The sequence below is a fragment of the Balaenoptera musculus genome, chromosome 7 (genome assembly GCF_009873245.2).
Source record: "Balaenoptera musculus isolate JJ_BM4_2016_0621 chromosome 7, mBalMus1.pri.v3, whole genome shotgun sequence".
Classification (NCBI taxonomy): domain Eukaryota; kingdom Metazoa; phylum Chordata; class Mammalia; order Artiodactyla; family Balaenopteridae; genus Balaenoptera; species Balaenoptera musculus.
This window is the reverse complement of record NC_045791.1, coordinates 75,187,564-75,201,188: the sequence shown is the minus strand read 5'-3', so window position 1 is coordinate 75,201,188 and position 13,625 is coordinate 75,187,564. Positions and strand designations below refer to the sequence as shown.

The window sequence follows — 13,625 nt, the reverse complement described above, 5'->3', positions numbered from 1 at the left end:
TACTTGGTTATCTTGCATGGAGACTAACTTGTTTGTTCATATCAAGGCTCGAATTACATTCCGTTGTTGGACATACAGGTTTCTTTCTCCCGTTTGGTCGGTCTTACTTGCTTAGATGACATCCATTTGAGGAGGGACCTGCTGTTACCAGGAACAGCAAATGAGATCCCCTCAAATGTTTTTGCAATTTGTGGCAGAAACTACTGATTGTCTCCCAGTATCCAGCCTTCTGTTCTTTGTTATTAATATAAACTTCTTCTAGAATACAGACTATATTTTCTAGCTTCCCTTGCCTCTAGGTATGGCTGTATGACTACATTCTGACTAAAGGACTTATGTGTGAAATTTCTAGAAAGGGGGAAGCTTTTTTACCTCTTTTTTACCTCTTTCTTTCTTATTGATGCCTAGAATTGGATGGGATGGCTGGACTTGAGCAGCCTTGATGGATCATTGAAGTAGAAGCATGAAGTAGATGCTAAGCAGAGTTTTGCAGCAAGATAGACGGAACCTGGGTCTTCTCACTGCAGATCACTGTAGCAGTCCTGGGTAACTTTGTATTTAGACCTTGTTTACAGTGAGGGAGAAATATGCATCTATCTTGTTTAAGCCACTGCTGTTTGGGATTTTCTGAACTACACTGCAGAACCTAATCCTTCTATCATATTATGCTATCCTTAGGACTAAACCAGTTCTTTGTCAGGGTCATGACCATAGCATAGATCAAGATAAACTAAATACGCCGAGAAGAATCTACTTACTAGCACTATGTCAAGCCGATTGATCAGACAGTTTTCAGAACACTATTTTCTTCACTTCATCTTTATTTGGCCTGACCATTTATATGGCAGGGTGTCAGGACATGATGGGGTTTGCTTACTAAATTCATTCAGCAAATTGAGTGCCTACTATATTCCAGGCGTTGCGTTAGGCTCCAAGAATCCAGTGAAAGCAAAACAGCCATAGTCTCTGTACTGGCAGGACTTACAGTCTGGTGTAGAAAGATGGATATTAGTCAAAGAACACACACAGTTACATAATTACTCTACAGACTGATAAGTGCTCTGAGGGAAAAGCACAGGAAGCTGCAAGAACCTGTGTAACGGGGAATCTCATCTAGACGGGACAGTGGTAGGGTGGTGAGGGAAGGGTGTTTTGGACAAGGGCCTTTTGAATTGAGATCTGGAAGGTGAATTGGATTTCACTAGGTGAGGAAGAGTGTATAGAATGTTCTAGACAGAGGGAATTGTCTGTGCAGAAGCTGTGAGAAGGGAGAGGGCTGATGCATTTCAGGAGTGGAAAGGAGGCCACTGCATTCCCGTGCATTACTGGTGCACAGTAAATAAGGGAAAACGGTGGGAATAAACTAAGCTTATTTGGTAAGGATGTCACTTTTGTGAGGAATTAAGTATTATCTTTTATTACAGTATTATTGCAGAGAATCTGATCACTTCATTCCGAATCTATCACAAGATAGATAAAACAGTCAGACCTTTTGTATCATTGGAGGTGATGCTCTGGGACATGTAATTAAGCTCCAGGTTTTTCTGCGTGGTTCTCTTTTGCAGTGATTTACATATTGTTCATCAACTGTCATTTAGACATTTGCACAGGTGGATAGTAGACACAAACAGAGCCAGCATTAAAGACATCACACCCATTGAAGCTTCTAATGAGAACATTAATGCTGTGAGATATTTCTAATGAGCACAGGCTCCCTTGAATAGCGCTTCATTCCTAAAAAAAAGGGAGAGGACCAGAGTGGCTTGAATGCAAGTGAGTTGGTAAGTCTCGTTTTTTGAGAAAAATATTGCTGAAATGGTACCTTTTAAGTTAATGCTACTGAAAGTAAAAACATCAGAGGCAGGAAAATATTTGTTTTCCAAACACATTTTATTTATTGATTGGTGAGTTCTTAGAAAAGATGATTTAATAATTGATTCCTTCTTTGTTTTGAACAAATATAGTGTTTGGTGCCTTTCTTAGGCGTCGTAACTAGTACTGAAACATCCAAGAGTGCAGTACTATATGAGAACAAAGGTCTATTCTTAGGGAGAAAAATCAGCTATTATATGAGACCCACAATCGATGGCAAGCAACTTAAAGAAGTCGAGTTTGCTCCAAAAATGAGTCTATGCTGCCTCTCATCAGCTCAGTTCTACACTGTTGCCATCTTTGCTGCTGCCAAGCCATCAAAGAACACTTTGTTTCGCCTATTTTCTTGACTTCTAGTGAGAGACAGTAATGTCTTGCTTCTCTCGATTTTCCCTCTAGTATTTCTGAATGCTGCTGTGCCTTTGCTACTTCTGTAAGTCATTTTAATTACAGTGTAGTGTATTTCTTCTTACCATGTGCTCTGTACAAACTTGGACTTGACGTGGTACAGCAGTTCTCTTTTTCTCATAGCTACTGTAAAATTTTTCTTTCTTTCTTTCTCTCTCTCTCTCTCTCTCCCTTTGTCCCTCCCTCCCTCCCTCTCTCTCTCTCTCTCTCTCTTTCTTTCTTTTCTTTCTTTCTTTCCTTTTCTTTCTTTCTCTCCCTTCCTCCCTCCCTTCCTTCCTTCCCTCCTTTATTTTTTTAGTCATTTGTTGAGGGGAGATATTGGCAGTTTGGGGCTTAGATCGAGGCTACCTTTGTGATGAATGGAGAAAGAAAATTGAAACTTATTTAAAAGCTCCATTAAAGGGATATATAGATAGACAACACTTCTGTCCATAGAGTTGAAAGAAACGACTAGGCCCTGTAGATGATAAGGCTCAACACTGTAAGAATAAGCGAACACAAGAAATCTTTTGTAATATCCTCTTTTTATTGGCCTACAGAAATATTTTTTGCGTATGTTCTCCTGTTGCTCCTTTTTTTTCAATGTGTTCAGGCTCTACCATTGATTAGCTGGGGAGGTTGGTTCAGTTGTTCAGATACTTGTGAACGCTTTCAAGGTAAGAACGATGTGTCTTCTTAATCTGCTCTTAACTTAGGCAACAGACACATAGTAGATGCTTAGTGATGGTTTTTGAATGTATTTACATGCAGTCAGCCTTCAGGAGAGGAAAAGTGCCTACAACTTAAATTCTGATCCCACCAAGAAGGCTTTGCAGAGATAGTGCGTTGCAGCCTCTTTGGCCCGTAGAAGGTGCAGGGGTTGGGAGATTCTGGATATAGCTCTGGGTCTGTATTGAGCATCTAGGTGGCATCTTTTGGCTTTTCACCTATTGGAGCATTATTATGTCCTGTTTCTACCAGATGTGCACTTATACTTCTATTCATTTGTCCAGGAGTGTCTTAGACTCAGAATTACTATTTGATGGTCATGTAACAAATAGCCCTCATCAACTGACTCTATGTTTCAAGCCCTCACTGCAGTGCTGAGGGCTCTATTCAGAGTGACTTGTGCGGTGTTACTTCCCTTGATTTACTGTCCCTGAGAGCTCCTCCTGGAGCACCATTGCTTGAACCATTCATTTGCTCACTCAGATGAATGACTTTGGACTACTTTGCATTGTTAGTTACTTGTTTTATTCCTGTAAACCTCACCTCCCCAACTGTTTTATAGCTTCTAGAAGGCAGAGGTTGGATCTCAGACTACTTTTGATCCCCTCTCAGCATATAGTAGGCAATCAACAAATATTTGAATTTGGAAATTCCAAGTGAAGATAGTTTTTCCTCTTGTGGAAAATTCTAGCAATATCATTCTATTTAGTTCTTTTATAGAACCCAAGACCATGCTTAACTGGGTAGACAATTCCATATAGCTTGCTAAGATTTTCACATGCAAGCCTTCTTCCTTTCGTCTTAGCATTTTGTGTGTGTGTGTGTGTGTGTGTGTGTGTGTGTGTGTTTTGAGGCTGAAGTTTGTAATGCATAACATGGAAAGCCCATAGGTATAGGCCCATTCTCTCTGAAGGTGAAACGTAGGACTAATTGAACAAATGCTGTTAGCAATGAATAAGGAATGAAGTTTGAAAGATTTAGCATTGAGTATAGACTGCTAACCCTCTCTTCAGCCTTTTCTTTTTTTTAATAAATTTATTTATTTATTTATTTATTTATTTATGGCTGTGTTGGGTCTTCGTTTCTGTGCAAGGGCTTTCTCCAGCTGTGGCGAGCGGGGGCCACTCTTCATCGCGGTGCGCGGGCCTCTCACTGTCGCGGCCTCTCCTGTTGCGGAGCACAGGCTTCAGACGCGCAGGTTCAGTAGTTGTGGCTCACGGGCCCAGTTGCTCCGCGGCATGTGGGATCTTCCCAGACCAGGGCTCGAACCCGTGTCCCCTGCATTGGCAGGCAGATTCTTAACCACTGCGCCACCAGGGAAGCCCCAGCCTTTTCTTAAAATGACTCTATTGAAAGGAGATATTAGAACTTACTGGAAGTGGTTTTCAGGTGAAATTTGGAGAGAGGCAATCAAATGGAGATTTAAAAGTTTTAAAGTTTAGCAAAGTTTTGTAATTTTGGAAATCGAGGACCATTAAGGTTAAGTAAAGTTTGGGGTATTTACCTAACAGAAAACCATATGCTATTAAAAAGATGAGGTGGGCTTCCCTGGTGGCGCAGTGGTTGAGAATCTGCCTGCCAATGCAGGGGACACGGGTTTGAGCCCTGGTCTGGGAAGATCCCACATGCCGCAGAGCAACTAGGCCCGTGAGCCACAACTGCTGAGCCTGCGCGTCTGGAGCCTGTGCCCCGCAACAAGAGAGGCCGTGACAGTGAGAGGCCCGTGCACCGCGATGAAGAGTGGCCCCCGCTTGCCACAACTAGAGAAAACCCTTGCGCAGAAACGAAGACCCAACACAGCCAAAAAAATAAATAAATTAATCAAGTGTCTGTTTCACTCTTAAAAAAAAAAAAAAGATGAGGTGGATAGGCATGCATGACATGGGAAAATATACAAAAAGTCAAAAAAGCAAGTTGTAGGACAGCTCTTAAAGTATGATCTCTATTATATAACAAAACAGAATAAGAGATTTCTGTATATAAACACATGTAGTTATTTGCAGAAAGAAGTCTGGCAGGATGCACACCAGACAGACTGATGGCTGATTACCTCTGGGGAGTGAAGATGGGTGGGTTTTTTTGTTTACTCTATATTATTGTATCGTGTGAGACTTTTAAACAGATAATACGTTTATATATTATTCGTTATGAAAAAAAGTACATCCAGTGGTCCCAAGACATTCCTCTGTCATTCCAGTTTTGTGGTGTCTTAGGAGAGAAAACTGAAAGAACAGTGTATGGTTTTGAATTGTTTCATTGCATTATTTTTCTTGGCCAAAGATGAGTGCGGTTACACTTGAGTTATTGCTAAACAATGAGAAGCTGTGATATGAAAGAGAATATAAGCAGTTTCTGTTTATTCCCTTTGTTAAGTCAATTTAGAAATCATCAGATATTGGTTGAAGACCAAAGTGCAGCCCTCAGTTAAATAATATCATTTATGCGATCTAATTTGTATTTTCTAGCAGTTCAACCTTAGTCAGAGACATTCAGTGGCTGAGAGGCATATTAATCATTTCTGGGAAGAAGCTAGGACACCACATTACGAAATGCTCTTGCATGGTGTATCCCACTGGATCCTTTTAAGAGCAATGGATGAAGTAGCACAGGAGGCACTGATTCTGCTTCATATAGGAGGAGATGGTCCCAGAGAAAATGATGACATAAACTGAGCCATAGAGCTGGTAAGTGACAGCGTCAGCAATTGGATGGAACCAGGCTCTCTGGTTTCAAATTTTGTTCTCTCTCCACCTAGCATGAGGGTGTGCACCATAGCAGAGCTGCCCAGGGTAAAATGTACTGGGACCGTGTTTTGTCCCAGTAAAGCTTCAAACCATTGAAAAGTGTTGTGAGAGAATATTAGGCTTGAAGGAAGAGGATGAGGGTCAAATAAGATAACAAATATGAAAGAACTTTCTTGGAAAACGTTTTTCAGAGTGAGGTGGTGTTTTGGTGATGAGTGGTATAACAACACGTTCCATCTGTCCTTGACATGCTTTGAGATGTGCCTGAGAGCTCTACTCTCTTTTAGATTCAAAAGCTGATGCAGAGGATGGGGAGAGATGAGGAGGGAAGAGAACCAGGAAAGGAACCTCATGGGCTGACTTCTGTTTGGATTAGTGGACTCACTGCCATTAAGGGAAGCTACTTTCTAGAAGGAAGTGGGCCCTACTCCAGACCTTAGGGGCTCCTCTCCTCTTCTCTTGTGTGGACAGATTTTGAATGACAAACAGTTTTGTCATTGTGCCCATCCCCACGTGCTGTGTTATTGGAGCTGGGATGGTAGTTGCATATACAGAGCTCAGATCAAATGAAGTTCAACAGGCAGCTGCCACATGGGTACAACTTCCTATATCTTTGGGCCTGGATGAGGGTTTGTGAAGAGCTGACTTATGAAGGTGAGGCTTTGTGCTTCATTACCAGCCTCTAAGGCCATGTGCTCCTTTGAGCATTGGATTTCTTAAGGACAGACTGGATTATCACCTCCTTGTTGTTGTTTTGTTAGGTTTTCAAAACGGGAAGTCTTGAGAACCAAATACCTTCATTTATTCAGAAGGTGAGAGTGTGGGACACAGTGGTTCAGGTTCATCCACCCATCTACTCATTCAACGTGTATTATATGCCTGATATTAATGGACACTGGAGGGTGGTGATGGATACAAAAACCAATTCTGTTCTTGCCCTGAACTCATAATCTAGTGGGGAAGGGGAAGAAGAGACATGGAAATAACTATTCCATTACAATGTGCTAGGTGAAGCACCGGGCACATAGTAGGTACACAGAAATGGCACATGAATGCAAGTATTATAATAGGTGTGTGAACAAGACCCTAGATTCAAGGCCTAGAGCAGAGCTTCTTAACCATGGTGCTATTGACATTTTGGGCCAGATAATTCTCTCTTATGGGGGATTGTCTTGTACACTGTAGGATGTTTAGCAGTATCCCTGGCCTCTACCTACTAGATGTCTGTGGCACTCCTCACCCAACTGTGACAATCAAAAATGTCTTCAGGCGTTGCCAAATGTCCCTGACAGGGCAACATCGCCCTTGGTTAAGAACCACTGGCCTAGAGGAACATGGGATTATCATTCCATGTTTGGCAGGGCTAGGGAAAGGTATTCATGGTAGGACATTCTTAATTGATTGATAATTCAGGTTCAGCTCAGTTTACCCCCAAGAAGTATGGCTGCTGACAATGACTTAGCTAAAGGCATGTCTGTCTATTTTTGTCCAAATCTGGATTGATTTCCTTCCTCCTCCTCACGGCAGAGAAAATATTCCATCAAACCCTGTATTCTTTTCTCTCTGGGTCCAATTTTCCAGTCTTCCTTTCAGTTGGGTGGGGATAGGTGACTGAGTTCTGGCCAGTAGAATGTGGTCACTTTCTGGCCTCATCCCTATAAAACCTCCCACATGTTCCTTTACTTTGTCTTTCCTGGCTTGTTGACTGTAAGCACAGAATCCAGAAGAGGACCCTGAGGGTCCTGGAAGGTGAGGGAAGCACTGGAGGAAGAGGCCTGAGACCCTGAATGGCCACGTGGATCCCTGCCCTCTCCTAATCTGCATTGGACTGTAACACGAGAAAGAAACAAACTCTTACTGTGCAATAGTACTGACATTTAGGGGATGTTTGGCATAGTAGTTAGCTTTCTTGATTAATATACTCTCCCTTGCTCCCTCTCCTTTATTGGGTACCTCTCACATGTCATAAAAATACTACTTAATGTTACTTCTCTTTGGTCAGTCTGGTGACGTGCACATGTCATAACCTAGGATATAGCCCTGTCTTAGCAGTACCTATGATATAATTAATTGTATAACTTCTTATCTCACATGCTTTTCCTTTTCAAAATCTTCCTTGGAAGGGATGAGTGTTTGAATCTGCCTCTAGTGCCCTTTGAGACTCCTGGGACCCGGTCATGGAATAGGAGTTTTGGTTGCAATCCAAGCAGAAAATTCCTCCTGAATGCTGAGTTCATAGTAGCTTTATTCCCCACACGGTTCAGATGGTGACATTCTGAAGGCAGAGGAAGAAAGAGGACAGTCAATCCTTTTATTTAATTTTGGCAAGACTACGGGTTATGGTGCTCTGGGGAAATGCAGCCACAGATGCATAAACCTTTTAAAAAATTCTTGGCAGTTTAACCCTTTACGTCATAAACCTAAACACAGTGCATCCTTGAAGAAAGCTTGTATTGGCCACATTTGTCACCAGTATCCCTCCTCCAAGATCATCCTTCCATCTGTGCTTGTGAAATGCAAGTTCTGTTTACTTTAATCAGTATTTATTTGCTACATTATCTGGGTTATGATTTTCAACATGTTGGACAGTTTTATGATTAGCTTAGCAATCCCTATTTTATATATCATTTGCTGCCAAGTTATAGATAAGCATAAGGGAGTTTGTTTTTTTTTTTTCTAATCGTGATAATATTGTATCTACAGTGACAATATTGTATCTCTATTTGAGAGGCAGCATAGCAAAGTGGTTAAGAACGTGGACTCTGGAGCCCTACTGCCTAGGTTCTAATCCCAGTTTAGCATTTTACCTACTGTGTGACCTTGGGGCAAGTTGCTTAACTTCACTGGGCCTTGCTTTCAGGACAATAATTGTACCCACTTCATGGAGCTATTGTGAGAACCAAAAGGGTTAGTTTGTGTATGGACTTTAGGTGTGTGCCTGGCACAATATAAGTGCTTTATAAATGTTATCCTTCAGTGTTTCTGTGCTCTGTATTTTTCATATATTTTAATTACATGGTAATCAAAAAGAGAAACTAGTTATTATTTAATTCATTAGGTCTTGAAACTTCCTCTGTGCTTTTAAAGGACTTAATTAGCTAGAGTTATTACAACTCAGTTTGGGGAAAATTTTCTGTTTTTATATATACACAGACAGGAGGAAGTATGAAAAAATGAATTCCAAAATTTCATAGCATCATCTCTGGGAGGTTTGATTATGGATAATCTTAATTCACTGAAAATTTTCTCATGTGCATTTTTCCAGTCTCTGCACATGAGCCTATATTACTTGTAGAGTTTGTTTTAACAGAAAAAGGACTAATATTTTTGACATTTCGTGTTCTATAGTCAAATCCTTTTTTTAGGAATTTACTATTCCTGAATCTTTTATCTTTTTATCTGCTGATGTAAGTCTCTTTTCATTTCCTTTGCTCTTCCCAGTAATACTTACATTTATGTGCAGTTCTGTAAGGATTTATTTATTTATTTGTTTTAGTCTTTGGTTGAACCATATACCATTCTAAGTGCTCTACATTACATATACTATCTCACATAATTTCCCAACAATACTACTACTATCCCATTTTACATATGAGACAAGTTAAGTAACATGCCCAAGATGACACATATATATATATATATTTTTTCTATGTCATAATATTGACATTCAGTCCAGTAATCCTCCACTGTAACAGCTCCTTTACTTTGCAGTGAAAATTGATTTGTATATTTTTTGCCTCTGAGTCCTTGTGGGATTTTTTTTTTAATTCAAACAGAAAGTCACAAAAATTATAATCATCCTCATCAGTTCACTCAGTCCCACGTAATTAATTTTTTTTTCATCTTGATCTTTTGTTAGCACTTTATGAATTTATCAGTTTTCCATTAGAGTTCTGAAAATGCTTATTAACTCAGTTTAGCAGTATAGTCAGTTACCAGAAAACTGTACTTGTCAGAGTCTTTTCCATGAATTCCTTGAAGATGAAACCCTTTTATAGGAACACTTTTGCAAAAGCATCAGAGTACACCCAGAACTGTCTGTAAATGACAAAAGACTTAAAAATGACCACGGTTAAAGATTGGATGAAAGTTCATAATCATGCAATTGACAAGGAAATTTAGTTATTTCTGAGATATACATTTTAAAGTAATAACTAGAATTATGACTTATAACATTATACCAGAACCTATAAGATTTTTAGAAATTTCATGTAATGTCTGAAACATTTATATTAACATACTTCCATAAAAATAACCCAAAGAAAGTTTAGTATTAGTTTTTTTTTTGTTTGTTTTTTTATACTGCAGGTTCTTATTAGTCATCAATTTTATACACATCAGTGTATACATGTCAATCCCAATTGCCCAATTCAGCACACCATCATCCCCACCCCACCCCAGTTTTCCTCCCTTGGTGTCCATACGTCTGTTCTCTACATCTGTGTCTCAACTTCTGCCCTGCAAACCGGTTCATCTGTACCATTTTTCTAGGTTCCACATACATGTGTTAATATACGATATTTGTTTTTCTCTTTCTGACTTACTTCACTCTGTATGACAGTCTCTAGATCCATCCACGTCTCAACAGATGACTCAATTTCGCTCCTTTTTATGGCTGAGTAATATTCCATTTGTATACATGTACCACAACTTCTTTTTTTTTTTTTTTAAAGAAAGAATCTTTTTTTTAAAAAAATTATTTATTTTAGGCTCTGTTGGGTCTTCGTTTCTGTGCGAGGGCTTTCTCTAGTTGCAGCAAGCGGGGGCCACTCTTCATCGCGGTGCACGGGCCTTTTACTGTCGCGGCCTCTCTTGTTGCGGGGCACAGGCTCCAGACGCAAAGGCTCAGTAGTTGTGGCTCATGGGCTTAGTTGCTCCGTGGCATGTGGGGTCTTCCCAGACCAGGGCTCGAACCCGAGTCTCCTGCATTGGCAGGCGGATTCTCAACCACTGCGCCACCAGGGAGGCCCCCACAACTTCTTTATACATTCGTCTGTCGATAGGCATTTAGGTTGCTTCCATGACCTGGCTATTGTAAATAGTGCTGCAGTGAACATTGGGGTGCATGTGTCTTTTTGATTTATGGTTTTCTCTGGGTATATGCCCAGCAGTGGGATTGCTGGATCATACGGTAATTCTATTTTTAGTCTTTTAAGGAACCTCCATACTGTTCTCCCTAGTGGCTGTATCAATTTACATTCCCACCAACAGTGCAAGAGGGTTCCCTTTTCTCCACACCCTCTCCAACATTTGTTGTTAGTAGATTTTCTGATGATGCCCATTCTAACTGGTGTGAGGTGATACCTCATTGTAGTTTTGATTTGCATTTCTCTAATAATTAGTGATGTTGAGCAGCTTTTCATGTGCCTCTTGGCCATCTGTATGTCTTCTTTGGAGAAATGTCTATTTAGGTCTTCTGCCCGTTTTTGGATTGGGTTGTTTGTTTCTTTAATATTGAGCTGCATGAGCTGTTTATATATTTTGGAGATTAATCCTTTGTCCGTTGATTCGTTTGCAAATATTTTCTCCCATTCTGAGGGTTGTCTTTTCGTCTTGTTTATAGTTTCCTTTGCTGTGCAAAAGCTTTGAAGTTTCATTAGGTCCCATTTGTTTATTTTTGTTTTTATTTCCATTACTCTAGGAGGTGGATCAAAAAAGATCTTGCTGTGATTTATGTCAAAGAGTGTTCTTCCTATGTTTTCCTCTAAGAGTTTTATAGTGTCCGGTCTTACATTTAGGTCTCGAATCGATTTTGAGTTTATTTTTGTGTATGGTGTTAGGGAGTGTTCTAATTTCATTCTTTTACATGTAGCTGTCCAGTTTTCCCAGCACTGCTTATTGAAGAGACTGTCTTTTCTCCATTGTATATCTTTGCCTCCTTTGTCATAGATTAGTTGACCATAGGTGCGTGGGTTAATCTCTGGGCTTTCTATCTTGTTCCATTGATCTATGTTTCTGTTTTTGTGCCAGTACCATATTGTCTTGATTACCGTAGCTTTGTAGTATAGTCTGAAGTCAGGGAGTCTGATTCCTCCAGCTCCATTTTTTTCCTTCAAGACTGCTTTGGCTATTCGCGGTCTTTTGTGTCTCCATACAAATTTTAAGATGATTTGTTCTAGTTCCGTAAAAAATGCCATTGGTAATTTGATAGGGATTTCATTGAATCTGTAGATTGCTTTGGGTGGTAGAGTCATTTTCACAATATTGATTCTTTCAATCCAAGAGCATGGTATATCTCTCCATCTGTTGGTATCATCTTTAATTTCTTCCATCAGTGTCTTATAGTTTTCTGCATACAGGTCTTTTGTCTCCCTAGGTAGATTTATTCCTAGGTATTTTACTCTTTTTGTTGCAATGGCAAATGGGAGTGTTTCCATAATTTCTCTTTCAGATTTTTCATCATTAGTGTATAGGAATGCAAGAGATTTCTGTGCATTAATTTTGTATCCTGCAACTTTACCAAATTCACTGATTAGCTCTAGTAGCTTTCTGGTGGCATTTTTAGGATTCTCTATGTATAGTATCATGTCATCTGCAAACAGTGAAAGTTTTACTTCTTCTTTTCCCATTTGTATTCCTTTTATTTCTTTTTCTTCTCTGATTGCCATGACTAGGACTTCCAAAACTATGTTGAATAATAGTGGTGAGAGTGGACATCCTTGTCTCATTCCTGATCTTAGAGGAAATGCTTTCAGTTTTTCACCATTGAGAATGATGTTTGCTGTGGGTTTATCATATATGGCCTTTATTATGTTGAGGTACTTTCCCTCTATGCCCACTTTCTGGAGAGTTTTTATCATAAATGGGTGTTGAATTTTGTCAAAAGCTTTTTCTGCATCTATTGAGATGATCATATGGTTTTTCTTCTTCAATTTGTTAATATGGTGTATCACATTGATTGATTTGCGTATATTGAAGAATCCTTGGCATCCCTGGGATAAATCCCACTTGATCATGGTGTATGATCCTTTTAATGTGTTGTTGGATTCTGTTTGCTAGTATTTTGTTGAGGCTTTTTGCATCTATATTCATCAGTGATATTGGTCTGTAATTTTCTTTTTTTGTAGTATCTTTGTCTGGTTTTGGTATCAGGGTGATGGTGGTATCATAGAATGAGTTTGGGAGTGTTCCTTCCTCTGCAATTTTTTGGAAGAGTTTGAGAAGGATGGGTGTTAGCTCTTCTCTAAATGTTTGATAGAATTCACCTGTGAAGCCATCTGGTCCTGGACTTTTGTTTGTTAGAAGATTTTTAATCACAGTTTCAATTTCATTACTTGTGATTGGTCTGTTCATATTTTCTGTTTCTTCCTGGTTCAGTCTTGGAAGGTTATACCTTTCTAAGAATTTGTCCATTTCTTCCAGGTTGTCCATTTTATTGGCATAGAGTTGTTTGTAGTAGTCTTTTAGGATGCTTTGTATTTCTGCAGTGTCTGTTGTAACTTCTCCTTTTTCATTTCTAATTTTATTGATTTGAGTCCTCTCCCTCTTTTTCTTGATGAGTCTGGCTAATGGTTTATCAGTTTTGTTTATCTTCTCAAAGAACCAGCTTTTAGTTTATTGATCCTTGCTATTGTTTTCTTTTTTTCTATTTCATTTATTTCTGCTCTGATCTTTATGATTTCTTTCCTTCTCCTAACTTTGGGTTTTGTTTGTTCTTCTTTCTCTCATTCCTTTAGGTGTAAGTTTAGATTGTTTATTTGAGTTTTTTCTTGTTTCTTGAGGTAGGCTTGTATAGCTATAAACTTCCCTCTTAGAACTGCTTTTGCTGCATCCCATAGGTTTTGGATCGTCGTGTTTTCATAGTCATTTGTCTCTAGGTATTTTTTGATTTCCCCTTTGCTTTCTTCAGTGATCTCTTGGTTATTTAGTAACGTATTGTTTAGCCTCCATGTG

The 13,625-nt window shown here is 39.4% G+C and overlaps 1 protein-coding gene across 1 annotated transcript in view; it reads left to right on the top strand.

Moving 5' to 3' along the window:
* ANKRD44 (ankyrin repeat domain 44) overlaps positions 1-13,625 on the top strand; it is a 325,239-nt gene that overhangs the window by 69,344 nt on the left and 242,270 nt on the right.